The sequence below is a fragment of the Apodemus sylvaticus genome, chromosome 3 (assembly GCF_947179515.1).
Source record: "Apodemus sylvaticus chromosome 3, mApoSyl1.1, whole genome shotgun sequence".
Taxonomy (NCBI): Eukaryota; Metazoa; Chordata; class Mammalia; order Rodentia; family Muridae; genus Apodemus; species Apodemus sylvaticus.
Genome location: NC_067474.1, coordinates 40,883,756 through 40,900,354, shown reverse-complemented (window position 1 = coordinate 40,900,354; position 16,599 = coordinate 40,883,756). Strand labels below are relative to the sequence as shown.

The following is a 16,599-nucleotide window of genomic DNA, read 5'->3' as shown; positions in this document are numbered from 1 at the left end:
TTTCTTTCTTTCTTTCTTTCTTTCTTTCTTTCTTTCTTTTCCTTCCTTCCCTCCTTCCATCATAGCAGGCAGTATAGAAGCTTCTGGGCATATACTCAAAAGAATCAATATTCAACTACAGAGATACCTGCTCAACTGGTACACATGCATTCATTGATGCTTTGTGCACAATAGCCAGCAAATGTGATCAGACTATATAACTGATGGATATGATATGAAAATGTGATAAACATAATTATGTTTTCTTTAGCTTAAAGACTCAGTGAAACAGTATTCAGCAAAACCAGAACGGGGAAGTGGGAAGGGGTGGGTGGGAGGACAGGGGAAGAGAAGGGGGCTTGTGGGACTTTCGGGGAGTGGGGGGGCTAGAAAAGGGGAAATCATTTGAAATGTAAATAAATTATATCGAATAAAAAAACTCACAAAATAATGAAATAGTCTGGTAAACTAATAGCCCTTAAGTACTACACTAAAAGATAAATGTATAGTGCTTTCCTTCTTATAGGGATTATAGGTCTGAATTCCATTTTTTATATACCCTGCCCACTTAAAGTTTCAGGGAACATTGCAGATGAAGAGATAGAAAGGCTAAGTGGAAATATGGTCTAATCTGGGCACTGCATCCAACATGAACTCATGGTACCTGTGGTTTCCTACTGTGTGCTTACACAAGAGTGGAGATCCAGCCACTAAAACATGAGTGAAAGGCTTGCTTCCTGCAACTCTATATTCTCTGAGAAAGGGGTAGTCACTGTCTTTAAGTGTGTATTCATTTGTGCCTCTTAATAAGCTACAATGGATAATTCAAAATTTATGGTTACAGCATGGTCAAACTCATTGCATTATAGAACAAAACCACGAACAAAACAAATAAACAAAAAATGAAAATAAAGAAGAGAATAAAGATGGGAAGGGTTAAATTTTGTGTTAGCAATGTAAGAAAGTGCAAGGCCAAGAGTATTCAGAATGCATTTAAGCATGTATCAAGTAGCCAAAGATGAAGATTAATAAAAATTCAAAACTTTTACGGTACATAAAGATCTCAGGAAGTTCTTCAAATCTGAATATTATCATTGAGGAACTTTTATTTTTCATAAATATAAGATAGTTAAAGATTATGAATACTTTTTAAAAATAGATATATAATTTTTCCTCATCTGTTGGCCAGAATATATTTATAGAAAAACGTTACTTGTAGAAAACTAATGCATCCTTATCAAACTCTAAAGAACTCAAATCACTCTTCCATAGCTTTGAACTCTCTTTGGTAAATTGCTTGTAAATGATTGTTTTCTCCATGCTCTCATTTCTAGTGCTAGATAGTATATATGTAACAGTTAAAGTGCACCATGCTGAGATCTTTCTACATCACCCTGAAGGCTGAACTGTATATTTTCTCTGGTTTTATATTTAGATACTAATCAGACCTCTATTTGAATAAAGCCAATGAGACTGGCTGTAAAAAAGTTTGCCAGTTTCTTAAGAAATATATGATTTTACAGATCATGCTTCAAAAGAGACATAGTCCTATAAATGATATACAATTATAATTACTGAAAGTTCATTTTAATGAACTAGAATGAAAGGATAAATTTCCATTATAGTATCCTTGAATTTGGGTAATTTATATTAAGTCAGATAAAAATATGTGCATTTGAGTATAATTTTAATATAATTACTTTTATGAGCTCTGGGGTTATGAACTACTGACTGACTATATGCATTTGACTGTTGTTGATTGAGACTAAAGACACATGCATGAAATGCAAGCACATCCCAAATAATCCACATTCAACACCATATGCATAATCCTAATTTGTAAAATAAGTAGACATTTCTTTACACTAAAATGTTTCAAATATTGTAGTCAATATGTATTCAGTTTGAATGCTAAAGTTTTAATACCTATTCAAATTATTCTATTTATATTGTATTCCATTTCATAAAAAATATGATACACATAAAAATAGAAATGTTCTTTTTCATTTTACTATAAGGAAATAATCTTTCAATTTGAATAAATAGATTGTTGAGTTCAATATATCAGTAATTGAAAAGTAAAATCTTGCTATATGAGGTTTCATTGAAAATATGTGTATGTGATATTATAACTAGGGGAAAAAGGCAATCCAACACAGACAAGACAGAATAAATGGTATCATGGGAATTAATCTATAGTAATATGACTATTCAGTGTTGAAGCACATGCATTATTCCTTACATTTTTTTCTTTTTGTGCATTCTTCTCTCAATATATCTCTAGAGCATCCTCAACTCACCCCAATCCCTCTCAGCCTTGAGGCCCCTGACACACACACAGCTTCTCTCTTGCCAAAATCCACTGCTCTGTTTTCCTCCAGAAAAGACCAGGCTTCACTGGGATATCAACTAAACATGATATAGTAAAATTGAGAAAGGCTAGGGACAAACCATTATATAAAATCTGGGTGAGGCAATCCAGCAGGGAAAAATAGGAGTTCCAAAGGCAGACGAGAGTGAGAGACACCGCTACATGACCTGTTAGCCATCTCCCAAAAATCGTAAGCCAAACAACTAAGGTTTGTGCAGAGGACCTAATAAAGATCCATGTAGGTTCAGTGATTACTGTCTTAGTCTTTGTTACCCCTATGAACCTTACTTAGTTGAGTCTGTGGACCATGTTCTCTGAGGTTCCCTGAACTCAGTGACTTCTACAATTCACATCCTGCTCTTTGCTTGGGATGCCTGAGCTTTACTTGGTATTTGCTCCCATCAGCTGCCAGAAGAAACTTCTCTGATGGCAACTTGGTTTATGTGTATAGTAGAAGATTATCGCGACTGTTCTAAAGAGGCCCAAGAGATGATGAGAGGGAGGCTATTCCCAACATTGCCTGGATGGCCAGGAACTAGAACCTGGAAGGCTCAGAGGCCTAAAGTAGACCCAAAAATTATTTCCTCTCACCTACCATAAAAGTCAAAGAAATAATTTCTAATGATATTATACAGTCTAGGCTTGTTATAATTTTGTATGATGGTGCTTTAACCTAATCTTACGGAAAGTCTTCCTCAATGGCTTGAGATGACAATCCCAGATTGCTGGTTTATTTCTATATAAATCTATCTCTGAAACTTTAATAATGATGTCCCCATATTTGCCATCCCATTTGGTATTTAACTAGATTTCTTTCATCAACTATTACTAGAGTGTTCAATTATCAGCTGTTAAATATCTGAACAACATCTTTTGTTTGGCCAGCTGCTAAAGCATCCAGTAGCTAGGCTTATTTTATCTCAAATATGTAGGCACTCTGCCAAATAGTATCACATCTCTGCATCCTTGAATGGTCCTAGTACTATTCTTTCACTGACCAGCTGTTGTAGTTGTCATTAAATGGCTGCCAATACAAAGGCCACAAAAAACAATGGCTTATCTATTATTGAATGGAAAGCTTTGTAACTCTGGCTCCTACAGCCTTTCTTTCCACTCTTATACAATTTTCCCTGGGTCCCAGTTTCAGTAGTTGTTTGAGGATGTATCCTTTGAACTGAGTCTTTACCTCAGTAAAGATTTTTGTTGGTTTAGAGTTTCTGTAATATTCTTTATCTGTTGTAAAAGAAGTGTTCTTGGTGAAAGATATAGACTATTATTATCAGTATGAACATCGCTAACTATTTAATATGTAGCTATTGGTTATACTGATTTAGTAAAAGTGGCAAGTGTAGGCTATCATCCAAGATCCATGGTTTTACTAGTTATGGGTAGTTGTCTAGGTTTTCAGTACTGGGCATAGTTTCCTTTCTTTTGTACTAATTTTATGTCCTAGTGAAGAGCTGTGGGCTATTGAAAAGGTATCCATACCACTAATTAGGGTTTTTATGCCATGATGGTCATTGAGTTGATTCATATGCATCCTACTGGGTAGTATTGGTGAGTCCCCTCCTTAACAGTGTTCATTGCACTTTCAGGGATCATGAAAACTAGTTCTTAAAGAGGAGATGTAAGGTCTGCTCCTATTCAGGGGCTCCTTCATCCTCTATCTGAAGGGTACACTGTATTCAGTAATTGTCCATTTCTGGGAGAAATTCAGAGACAATAATAATAGCCTGTAATGTGGGAATCATCTGGATAACCATGACCAATAAATCATAAGAGAATGTCTCTTACCTCTTCCTATAATTTTTGTTAAATGATAATGGGTTTTTGGAGGAATTTTGGAGCATGTCCAGTCCAAGAAGTGAAATTTTTATTTACCTTACATACTTATATTCATGTATTTTGATATGTAAGTTTATAATTTATAAGGTAGCTTATTAATTCCTTCAGACATTTTCTTATTTCTTGTTAATATTTCCCAACCCCTCCTGCTAATTTGGATATATCTTTCTTCCCCTGTACTTAATGCAATTCTGCCTTTTCTAATTTCCCAATGATACCACATGTAGCTTGATATTTATTTCTCTCCTGTGCTTTGCCCCTGCCAAAAGACAATGGTCTCTATGTAATTTCCTGGATTAGAAGTTACTCTAGAACATATACCTGTATATGAAGATTTAGAGTAAGGAGTCTTGGGAAAGAGGATATGTAAGATTTGATTTTATGGCTCTGGGTTGCATTTTTATAAGATTCTCTCCAGTTATCTAGTTTCATTCATTGTTACTGCAAAGTTTATGATTTGATTTTGTTTACAGATGACTAGAAACCTGAAGTGCGAATGTACCACATTTTTACTATCCTCATTTATGTTTTGTAAGACATTTATGCTGTTTATGATTTTTGCTGTCATGAATAAAGCAGCAATGATAATAGCTGAATAAATAGTTTTGGAGTAGGAGGTCAAGGTCTTTGGGCATTTGTCAAGAAGTGGTAGAGCTGTGTCATACAACAAAATTATTTTTAACCTTGTGAAAGTTCTCCACACTTATTTTCAGAATGCATGGACCAGTTTGAAATCCCACCAACTGGGATTTTGGGTTTTCTTTTCCCTACATCTATTCTATCTTTTATTGTTTGTTGCTTTGTTGATCATTACCATTAAGACTAAGGTAAGATGAAATCTCAAAATTGGTTTAATTTGCATTTCCTTGATTACTAGAGATAAGAAACATTTACTAATAAATGTTAGACATTTTTTGAACACTCTTTTCTGAACCAAAGCCCAATGCACTGTGTTGTTTGTTGTTTGGCTTTTAAATTTATATATATATATAAACTGATATATATATATAAACTGATATATATATATATCAGTTATATATAACTGATAGAGGATTACTATTATATATACATATTATATATATGTATATATAATAGTAATCCTCTATCAGTTATATAGTTATAAATTATCTCAGTTAAATAGTTATAAATTATCTCCCTTTCTGTGAGATTCCTTTTTGCCCATTTGATAAAATCCTGTCACACTACCAAATAGTATCTTTATTTTACTTTTATTTTTTGGATAGGGGAGGAGAGAGGAAGAACATATTATCAGTGGTAGGTAGATGGGTAGAATTTTGAGGAACTTCATGGAGAGAAAATAAAATGATTAAAATATTTATATGTAAAATTTAAAAATAATTTTTAAATATATATCAAGATGTTTTAAAATCTTTTAAAAACAGTAGGTAAATATAATTATGATTAATTATGCCTTTTTTCAGCTAATTTAAATTTGTGAATAAATTTATTACAGTTTAGAGTGCTAGAGTAAATAAACATACTTGTATTTAATGTATGGTAACTAATGTATTATAAACAAGGTTATAGTAAAAACTCATAATTTCTCCTTCTATCAATATTAATATAATACTTCATAAAATAGTTAACATTTATTTACATTACTACATTTTTCTTCTATGCTTGAAGAGGACAGTACAAGCTCATACAGTTATACATCAACCTAGTAATAATTAAATGATAAATTGTCCACTTTATGCTTCATTATACTTATTTAATAAATGTGTATATTTGCATGTTTAGTCCTTAAAACATTATCATTTGAAATCTATTATTTCAATATTATCCTTAAATATTCAAAATATCAGGAGAGAGATTTTATATATATGTACATAATGCACAGGGAATAATAGAACAATATATTATTCATATATATATATAAGAGTCATGTGTGAGCTTATGCACAGGTACTTATCACATATAAATGCAGTATATAGCATACATATTTTTAAAGTTTCTTACATTTTGCAAAAGCACAATTATACTATAAATTTGTTCTATATTCAAAGTATTATTCATTTTTGAAAAAATAACCTAATCTGTATATATTATTAAGCAAATTGAATTTTTATATTTATACTCATTTGGTTCATGATGAGTGAAAATAAATTTCAAACAAATTTAACATTTATATAAATAAGGCTAAACTTTAATGAAAGGCAAACAATTTTATGGCTTCTGCTGAAAACCATATTTTCAAAAATAAGATATGAAAGATAATTAAAATTTACTCTGAGAACTTAAGGGTATATATGTACAGAGAAACAAACACATATAGTATTATTTTTAAACCTAATTTAAAAATATAATAAATGAGTTTTGGGAAGTGAAATGGAAACGGAAATATTGATTACTATGAAGTTTGCATTCTGTCATCTCTTGGAGTGCAATTTGACAGTATCCATTTTAATGGCTCATATGTTCAGCCCTAGAGATAAGAGTTCCACTCATAGTAAACCACTTTAGAGAAGCAATAATGCACAAATGTACAAAGTTACAGCAAGCACAAAGAGTGTGTTGTATGAATGTGCAAAAGAAACATGAAAGAGGTAATGAAAAACTGATTGTGTTTGGTTCTTGGGGTTTATATTTAATTTAAGAAAATAATTCTTTAGCTTTCAAAGTTTATGAGTGATTCATTATAATTCTTTCTTCATTTTTGTAGTACTTAAGAAAACTACTTTAAAAGATTAAAAAACAGAAAATAAATGGGATGTCAAATACATGAGATTTTCAGATATTCTAATTACATTCTTGTTCACCTATTTTTCTTTCTACATTTTTAAAACCTATTTTTCTCATCTAGGGATGAGCCTGGATTCTCTACTCTGAAAATAGGGTTAGTGTCCTTGAGTAAACAATATAACGATTCTTTACTCTCCATTTCATCTTTGGCCATTGACTTCTTGTTTTCTTTTGTGAAATGAGAATGAGGAGATGAAAGGAGTGAGGGTAGATCAATTAGGATATGCAGGGACCATTCATGGCCCTAATGTGTGCTATGGGACAGGTGTAGGAGGAGTCTCCCTAATTGTTGATTTCCCAAATAAAGAGTGCAGAAGCCACTCCTTGGCAAAAGATAGGGTGGGATTTGAGGGCAGGACAGGAAGAGAAGGACAGAGAGGCTTGGGGCTTGGACCAGCCAGGGAGCAGATAAGTTATAGATATATAGGTCTCTCAAGCTCCCATAGCCTCTGCAGGCAACTGTAGATGCAACTTCTAAGTGGCTGGATATTTTTGTTCAGCCTTTGAGTTATCTGGTCAGCTTTAAAATATAAATGTCTCTAGTGTTTTCCTTCCACAAGGTTAAGGGAGCTGGGAGAGAAGGCCATTGCAGCACTGGCATGTGTCAAGCAGAGACCAGCATAGCTAATGTGGGGCACCATTCAGCCTTTGTGGAAGAAGTGTTAACTAGAACCTAGATGGAGCTAGCATGGATTTGTAAAATTACACACACCAGACAGAAATGCAACACGGAAGGTGAGGAAAACAGCTTCCTTTTCTGCAGTGCTTTAGTGGTCCCACAGAGCTACATTTCCAGTATTGGGGATCTACCACAGCAAAGACTCTCTGCATCTTTGGCTTTCTGTTTCTGTGATTGGCTGTATCAAGCAAATTGTTAACATCCTGTACCTGCAATATGTTGCAATATATTTTATGAGGGAAATAATTTCACTGTATTTATTGTCAAAATGACCTATTGTCCAAGGCCCACTCACTACCACTTTCAGTGCATTCTCCTATCAGCAAGCATATGTGTAATTTTGGCATTTAATGTGATGAAGTATTGTTAGCCCAATGACTGGAATGAAGTTTTATTTTTCATTGACCTAGTGCTCCAAGACTGTGGTGGTTAGTTTTGTCAAGTTGTGAGGACCTGGAATCACCTAGAAAGCACGTCCACAGGCTTAGAAGTGAGGACTCCTGAAAATTATGTTAGCCTTTGCTTAATTAAGTGTACAGAGCCATATTGGGGCAGTCTTGCACTTGGTCAGAGTTTGACTTTGGTCAAGGTTAACTTCTCCCAGTTAGCCAGGATCCTGCTCCACCTAGGGTGGAGCGCACGTAGTAAAGGTTAAGTTCATTGTTCCTCCAGGTATAGGGATTCCTGAATTAAACAGGTGACCCACCCAGCTGCCGGAGCAGTCAAGACGAAGACCTCCAAGAGAAGCTAGACAACTTCCACCGGAACTCAGCCTGGAGTCTGGGGGGAGGGTTTGCCCAAACTGTTAAAAGGTCCGGCGCCATTAAAGTTTACGGCTTTGATCAGTGAACATTGACTTGGCCGCACGTTCTTTTCGCTTCTCTTCCCTATGACCCCAAAATTCTCTCAACAGGTAACCCGGTTTACATGTGGCTGCGGGCAGCTACATACTGGCGCCTGAACGTGGGGCGACCTGGCACGAGAGAATTTCTTGAGGTAGCCTTATCCAGCGAAGCTTCGCGGAAAAGGTGAAAATTAATGGTATCTGCACGGTAAGCAACATAGAGGTCAAAGCTAGCGCTAGTGAATTCGTGTCTATTGTTGTGAGTGCAAGGAATGGATACAGTTTTTCAAGCATACTGCGTGGACCCAGCGCAGGGACTGCTTGGGTTGATAAGATAGGGAAATATGGGGAAGGAATTTGGTAGGCATTTGCCCAAAGCTCGTAAGAGCTGATTTCGGCGAAAAGAAAGGGGTTTTTAAAAATAGGCATATGTCCACAGCTTCTAAGAGCTGTTTAAAGAGGAAAATGGATGCAATTGCTTAACAAGCACGCTTAACTTTCTGTGTATCTTTCCGTGTTTGTCCCGGTGCACCGACTGTCTATGTGTATGTTTATGTCCTCTCTGTGTCTTTGTGTGAATGACTGTTTCATGTTAAAAAGAAAAAATTGGTAAAGATTACATCTGCTGGTAACCTCTTGAGCTAGCCACAGTTTGTGTGGGGATTGATTCAAAGCCACGCCGCGACAGCGCAGCTCACTCAAGAGGCAAGCGTGGCTGGGGAAAAAGCCGCTCTTAAAGCCCAGAAACCTCAAGATTTGGGAAGACCTTGGTTTGGCTTGTGAAATTCATGTAGTCGCTTTATACTTGTTTCTAATTGGTTTTAATGATATAAGGCTTTACATTTCTTGACTAAAGAGTTATAAATTAATTGGTTATTATGTAAAAGGTATAGTGTTATTAAGAAAAGGTTAGTTTAAAACTGGTGATTCAGTGTTAGAGCTATCTTAACTAACTACACGTGGCCTAACGCCACTCATGCCTTGTTCTTGTTTATAATTGGATTTAAAGGTATATTTTGCATGACTTGACTATAGAGTATTGGCTTAAGTCACTGGACATGATTTAAAAGGTATAATGTTATTAACAAATGTTAGGTGAAAGCTGGTAGTTTAGGGTAGTCGCCATTTTTAAACAAACACGTGGCACGACGATTAAGGCTGGTAGTTTAGGGTAGTCGCCATTTTGAACACCACGTGGCATGACGCAATCCAGGAAATACAGGCCTTTGGGACGCTCCTAAATTGGCATGGTGTTTCATGTGAATCTTGGCCTGGAGATTAGACTTAATGAAGATTAAGATTTAAAATATTGTCTCTTTAATAAGTTACACTGTTATACACTTGAACATAAGAACTGGCATACAAACCTTGTGCTGTAAATATGTGTTTGCCATTAATTTTAAAGAAAATAGAGATTTGCTTCCAAAATTACAATTGTGCTCTAATATTGCAAGAAAACATTGAGTTACAATAAAAATCAGTGTGTCATTGGCTACAGTTTTCAGTTTGCAGGCTCGTAATTGTTAACATTTTGTAATTATGATAATTTTGAGAGTGATGCAGCTATGGGTTTTAAAGGCCCATTGCCTCTTTTCCACAAGTTTATAGACTACAATGGTAGGAGCAAAATTTAACCCTCCAAGATTAAAAAGGAGATCTCTGTAGAAATGTATTTGATATCAAGTAGGTTCCTTTGACCATGGAATTACAGGTTTCTTTTGTTTAATCCTGAAAACGTCCTAGCAGGTTTGGGTCTGGTCTTAGTTAAAAGGCTCAGGTCTAGTCCTTGCCAAGGACTAAAGGTAGATCCTAGGGCAGATAAAAAAAAAAAGTGTTTTGTCTCTGTTTCAATACTAGAAGTTAAGATCTTAAAATTTTTAGTGTATAATGTTCATAGAATGTTTGTTACAGGCCCTTGCTCCTATAGACTTTTAGAATTTTTAGGTAAATGGCTTTCAAAAGTTGTTAGGATATATTAATTGGCTTTATCTTATATTTACCTCATTTTAAGCTTGCCACAGAAGGTCTTAAACCTCTGTTTTCAAGGTAGGAAACGTTTGTTCCTTGCTTCAAGCAACAATCAAATTTATTATTAATGGTTGGTCTATTACATGGCAAGCATTTTTAGGCAAAATTAATAATTGTTATCCAAAAGATAATTTGTACTATCAGATCACATGTTTATTCCTTTAAGTTTCTCCCTGCTTCAACACAGATACCTGAATTGGGTGCTATAGCAGCTATTTTTAAGATGTTAAAGGTCAAGCTTTTAATAATAGTAGATATACATAGCTCATGGTTTATAATTGCTTAAAATTGGTCCATTTTTAATACTGCTAATTCTTAATTTCTACAGTTTATACAAATGTGATTCAAATTTCTAAGAACAAAGGATATGTTCTCTAAATGACTGTCCTTTAGGTATTTGAAATAATTTTATATTTTGTGCACATCAAATTATAAAGATTTGTTCTTGATGTCCTCAATTTCTACCTCTACCACGTAATGGTGTTAATCCTAGAGGACTTAGTTATTACAGATAAATGATATTCATATTTCTAATTTAAAAGATTAAAAAAATATGTACATGTGACTAATGATTCATTTTTAGGCTGTCTAGTTGCAACTGCTCTAACAGAAAAAGCAACTATATTTTATATAATTACATAGTTATTGCCTATGTTATGGTTTGTACTTTGTGTTCCAACTTAAATTAATAAAACAATATCTTCTTGGAAGAAAGAAGAGAGGGGAAATTGTGTCCCTGTGCATATAATTTAAATTATGCTTGCATGTTTTTAAGAAAATTTTAAAATTTAGATGCCAAGAAACTCCTTGCTAAATGTATATGACATCTTATAATTAGACATATTGATGTCTAGGTGAAATGAAGGAATTCACTTACTAACATATGCCATGATCCTGATTTAATATTGGGGGAGAAGGCATGTCCTCTGTTTTTTCCACAGAATGCTGCAGAAGATATGCTGACTGTGCTTGCTGAATGCCCAGACCATGGTAACATAAGAGCTATATTGGGTATATGTTCTTGACTTACCTCAATTGTTAAATGTCCCAGGTTAGATAAATTGCCTAGCTTCAAGCTTTTAGACTTTGTGGGACAGAAAATAGAGACTGTTAAGCTAGCTTAGGAAAAATTAATCTAAAGAAGAGTTAAAATGACTCTTCTCCTTATTGTGCTCAGCTGACTCAACCATAGACTGGTCTAGAAATAATTCCAATATTGAAGATTCCAATTTTGAAGATGGCTAACAATCTTCAGCCAGCTGTGTTAATTTAACATATAGTCTCCACTTTTCCTGAGAAGTAACAGCTTATTTCTTGATTCACAAGGCTACCTCTCCCACCTCAGAGGCCAAGTTTTGGGTCCTTAAAGTTGTTAATTTACAACTGAATTGGATACTTCTGGGACAAGTTAATCCTATTCCACCTTTAACTCTTGACCTTGTCTGTTAAGCAGACTGGCTGTCTCCACCCAGGCTCACCTGGATGGAGAGATTACATGTCTGTTAAAGACACTTGCAGACCCCCCTGGCTTCAAAACTTACACAAGTGGATCTCCAAAGAGGGAGCCACATAGAACTCAGATCTATGTGTGTTTGTTTTTGAACAAACATGGGTACCAGCGAGACGTGCGAGGCAAAGCACTGCATGGGGAGGTGAATTTCTGCTTCTGAGTCCCCAGGAAGTACACCTAATTGCATAGGGGTTAACGTCGAGAGGCTGTCCTTAAAATAATAAGGGAGCCTATTACCCCTCCTCTGAAAAAGACGTTATACAATATTTAAGAGGAATTACGGTCAATGCTTCCCCTCCTGGTTAAGGCCCGCCTTCTTATGAAGGATATTTATCCACTTGTTTTCTACCTCCTCGTGTTCAAATTAATAAAAAAAGGGAGGACATGTACAGAGCCATATTGGGGCAGTCTTGCACTTGGTCAGAGTTTGACTTTGGTCAAGGTTAACTTCTCCCAGTTAGCCAGGATCCTGCTCCACCTAGGGTGGAGCGCACGTAGTAAAGGTTAAGTTCATTGTTCCTCCAGGTATAGGGATTCCTGAATTAAACAGGTGACCCACCCAGCTGCCGGAGCAGTCAAGACGAAGACCTCCAAGAGAAGCTAGACAACTTCCACCGGAACTCAGCCTGGAGTCTGGGGGGAGGGTTTGCCCAAACTGTTAAAAGGTCCGGCGCCATTAAAGTTTACGGCTTTGATCAGTGAACATTGACTTGGCCGCACGTTCTTTTCGCTTCTCTTCCCTATGACCCCAAAATTCTCTCAACAGGTAACCCGGTTTACATGTGGCTGCGGGCAGCTACAATTAAGCAGAAAGTAACCCCTTAAAAGAGAATAGCACTATTTCATGGGATTTTTACCTGGACTACATAAAAATGGGGAAGCTGTCTGAACAACAGCATCAGATTTCATCTATCTCTGCTTCTTGACTGTTGCATGAGCTGTGACTATCTACCTCAAGCTCAACTGCCAGGACAGCTCCAACATCATTTATTGCAACCTCACCAGTCCAGTGCAAATATGCCCTTTTTCTTTAAATTTCTCTTGCCAGATTACTTTATCAAACTATAACTCTGAGAACAGATACCAGTTGTAATGGATTTAGATAATTCATTGCTTGAAATGATTTAGTTAATTTTATTTTTATAAAAGTTTATAAATTAAATTTTACATTAAAAATTTACTTTATAAAACAAAGAAATCGGTGTTTAATTAGCATGAATCATAACATAGATTCAAGACTATATTATTATGACAAATTAAATAACTCTGAGTTTTTCTTTATTTTTTTCTATTTTTCTCAAATATAATTAAATAATTTGATATATATGTTAGTATTTGATTAAAAACTACTTGAAAAGTACACTTTCTTATGTATACTTATAATTTTAAAGAAAGTTTTCTTTGTGGTTTCTGAAAAATGACTGACAATGTTTGGTAAAGAACTGTATGCAAAGTTGGGAAAAAGAGAAAAAATATGGAATAAGACAATCTGTAAGGGGAAAAATTCTATGGCACTAACCTACTTGCTTTCTACTATAATGCATTTCTTCTAAAATTCCTGCTAAACTCATTTAGTTCTGTACTGACTTTGTTTATTTTAAAACATTTGCCTATTTTCAATTGGAAATAAGTTTTTGCTATTTTATCATATATTAGAAATAGTGCTTAAGCATGATATTATGATGGCAAAATCGCTAAGAGAAAAGATACATCAGAAGCTTTCTTTCAATGGATAAATTACTCAGTGAAACTATCTTTTTTCAGTGTAAGTGGTTTAATACAGAGTAATTTGAATTGGACAATGTATAAAGTTGAAGAGAACATTATTGAACAACTTTCTGTGAGTATATTGGGATGTGAATATCAACAAAGCCTATAAATAAAAGTAAAAAATCCCAAAGCTTACAAGACGCTCAGAATAGCCTTGTTGACCATGGAAATCATGGCAAGAAGAGGAAAAATGGGTTGAGCTATAAATATGTTTACCTTGTCTTTTGTCAGGCAACTGATAGCTTGACTCTCAAGAGAGGTTTGGAGCTCTATTTAGTGACAAAATTGTGGGGAATAGAGTACTTACTATTAGATTATTGCAAACATTAATAGTGTTGTACTACTTGTATATTAGCTCAACCCCATAACAAATTTTTAGTTTTCTAAAAAGAAGATAATGTGACTAAAATAAAAATGAAAAATCCATGTGCTTCCTTTCTATAATTCAGAGCCTCTTATGAATTTTTTTGGCTCTGCATGGAACAGAGTTTCTAAGAAGTTTCAAATGACAGAATTTTCCATTTTTCTTTTCCTTTTTATTCTTCTCTTACATATTACACTCAGTCCACAGTATCCTCATCTTCTCCCACTTCAGAAAAGAGTAGGCCTCCCAAGAATATCAACAGAACTCATCACAAGAAGCAATTTGACTAGGCACAAACCCTCATATCAAGGTTGAGCTAGGCAACTGTGTAGGAGGAAAAGGGTCATGAGAGCAGGCAAGTGTCAAAGATAACACTACTCCCACTGTTAGGATTCACACAAAACCCCTAGCTAAACAACCAGAATCCTATGCCCATGATCTATATGCAGACTCATTCAGGTTTGGTGATTGCTGTCTGTGAGTCCCTAGTTCCTTGTTAGTTGTTTTTGTAGGCCACGTTCTTCTAGTTTCCTAGAACTTTTGGTTCCTACAGTCTTTCATTCCCCCTCTTTCTTCGAGTTCCCCAATCTCCAACTAATATGTTCGGATCCCATCAGTCAGAGATGAAGGCCCTCTGATACTGGTTGGCTATGTACTAATCATTGTAGCAGTGAGTAGAAGAGTGTAGCATGAGTGTACTAATGAATAGAGTATCATTAGTGATCATTTCATAGATTTTTTTTCCTTTGCTTATATTTCCAGTTGTGTATGGGTATATCCTATACAGGTAGTGTAAAGGATTGGCTCCCAGCTTGTATATTTGATCTCAAGTAGGACTAGTTATTGTTTGTCCACTTCTGCAAGTTCTGTGAAACTATTACATAATACATCTTGCATGCCGGTCAAATTATGGATTATAGATTGTGTGGCTGATCTGGTGTCTTAGTTCCACTATTTCAAGCCTTGACTGGCTAAAGATTTTCCTTACCTGGCTGGTCTAGGTACTGAAGATATTTTAATAAGAAAAATGAGTGTCTGGACTAATATATTTGAATTCTAAAACTATTTATAAAATACCAAATATAGATGCTCCATGCAGTCATGATAAGAACTAATTGTGATAAATATAAAAGGCATTATATTGACAGCTTAGCCAATATTTATTTTATGACTTCTACACAGCTCTACAAGGTTGGATCAGTCATTATCCTCTTACAAAAATTAAGAAAACCAATAGTGAAATTATCAGTCATGCAAAAGATCAGATGACTCTTACAGGAGTAAGAGATTTGAAAAAAGAGAGTAGAATGCCAAGATCTATTAAAGTTTTATACTTACAGTCTAATGCTCCAAGTCACATTTAACAGGAATAAACAACTATTTACATTTCTATAATTAATTTTAAAGTTCTTTTTGTAGTTTTTAAGTCACTGAATTTTTTATGGTCTTAGTTTGTTTCATTTTTTAAAGACAGGCTTTCATTGTGTGGGCCATGGCTGTTCTGAAACTCATTCTGTAGAAAAGAGTGACCTTGATCTTAACAAAGATCTACTGGCCTCCTTCTGAGTGCTGCTGTTAAAGTTATATACCACTAATCATTCCCTGAATTTTAAACTAACCCCTTCCTTTCCTGTTATTTATGATTAAATTTTTACTTAACAATAACATGATTCATTCTACAACTCATAAAACCATATATATTTAAATATTTTGTTATCTTCTCATTAACAACACAAACTGAATAATATATAACAATAATATAATTTGAATATAATATAATGTTTAATATAAACTGAATAAAATATTTCGATTATTTGATTGGACATTCATAGAAAAATCTAAAGAAAATAACATCTTGAGGCAGAATCAAGTTCCCAAGACTGAGACTGGGTGAAGTGTAATATCTCCCTTTCCCAAATATTATGAATGACTCTCACTCATCCAATCATTGAACCCCTTTATATCATTTATTTCCTTTTATCTTCAATTTAAAATAATCTCTTTCAATATTATATATTTAAATAATTTATTATTTTTTTAAGTTGGAAAAACTGAGATTTATTTTTCCAAAAGCAAGAAAATAACCTAGTTCACATTTTTATTTAAGAGACACTTCTTGTGCTCACTTTGGTAGCACATATACTAAAATTGGAACAATAAAGAGAGCATTAGCATGGCCCCTGTGCAAGGATGACATGCAAATTCATGAAGCATGCCATAATTTTGTACCTTCTCAAAAATTGACCATGTAATTGGTCTCAAAACACAGCTCAACATATATGAGAAGATTGAAATAATCCCATGCCTCCTATCAGATCACTATAGATTAAGGGTGGTCTTCAATAGCAACAACAACAACAACAACAAAACAGAAATCCCACATACACATGGAGACTGAGCAATGATCTACTCAGTGATACTCTTGGTCAAGGAAGAAACAAGGTAA

At 34.7% G+C, this 16,599-nt stretch overlaps 1 non-coding gene across 1 annotated transcript; it reads left to right on the top strand.

Annotated features, from left to right (window-relative positions):
- Nucleotides 1-16,271: 16,271 nt before the first annotated feature.
- Nucleotides 16,272-16,378, top strand: LOC127682041 (U6 spliceosomal RNA). The gene has a single exon (XR_007977342.1). It is a non-coding gene; the product is annotated as a U6 spliceosomal RNA (small nuclear RNA).
- The last annotated feature ends 221 nt before the right edge of the window (nt 16,379-16,599 follow it).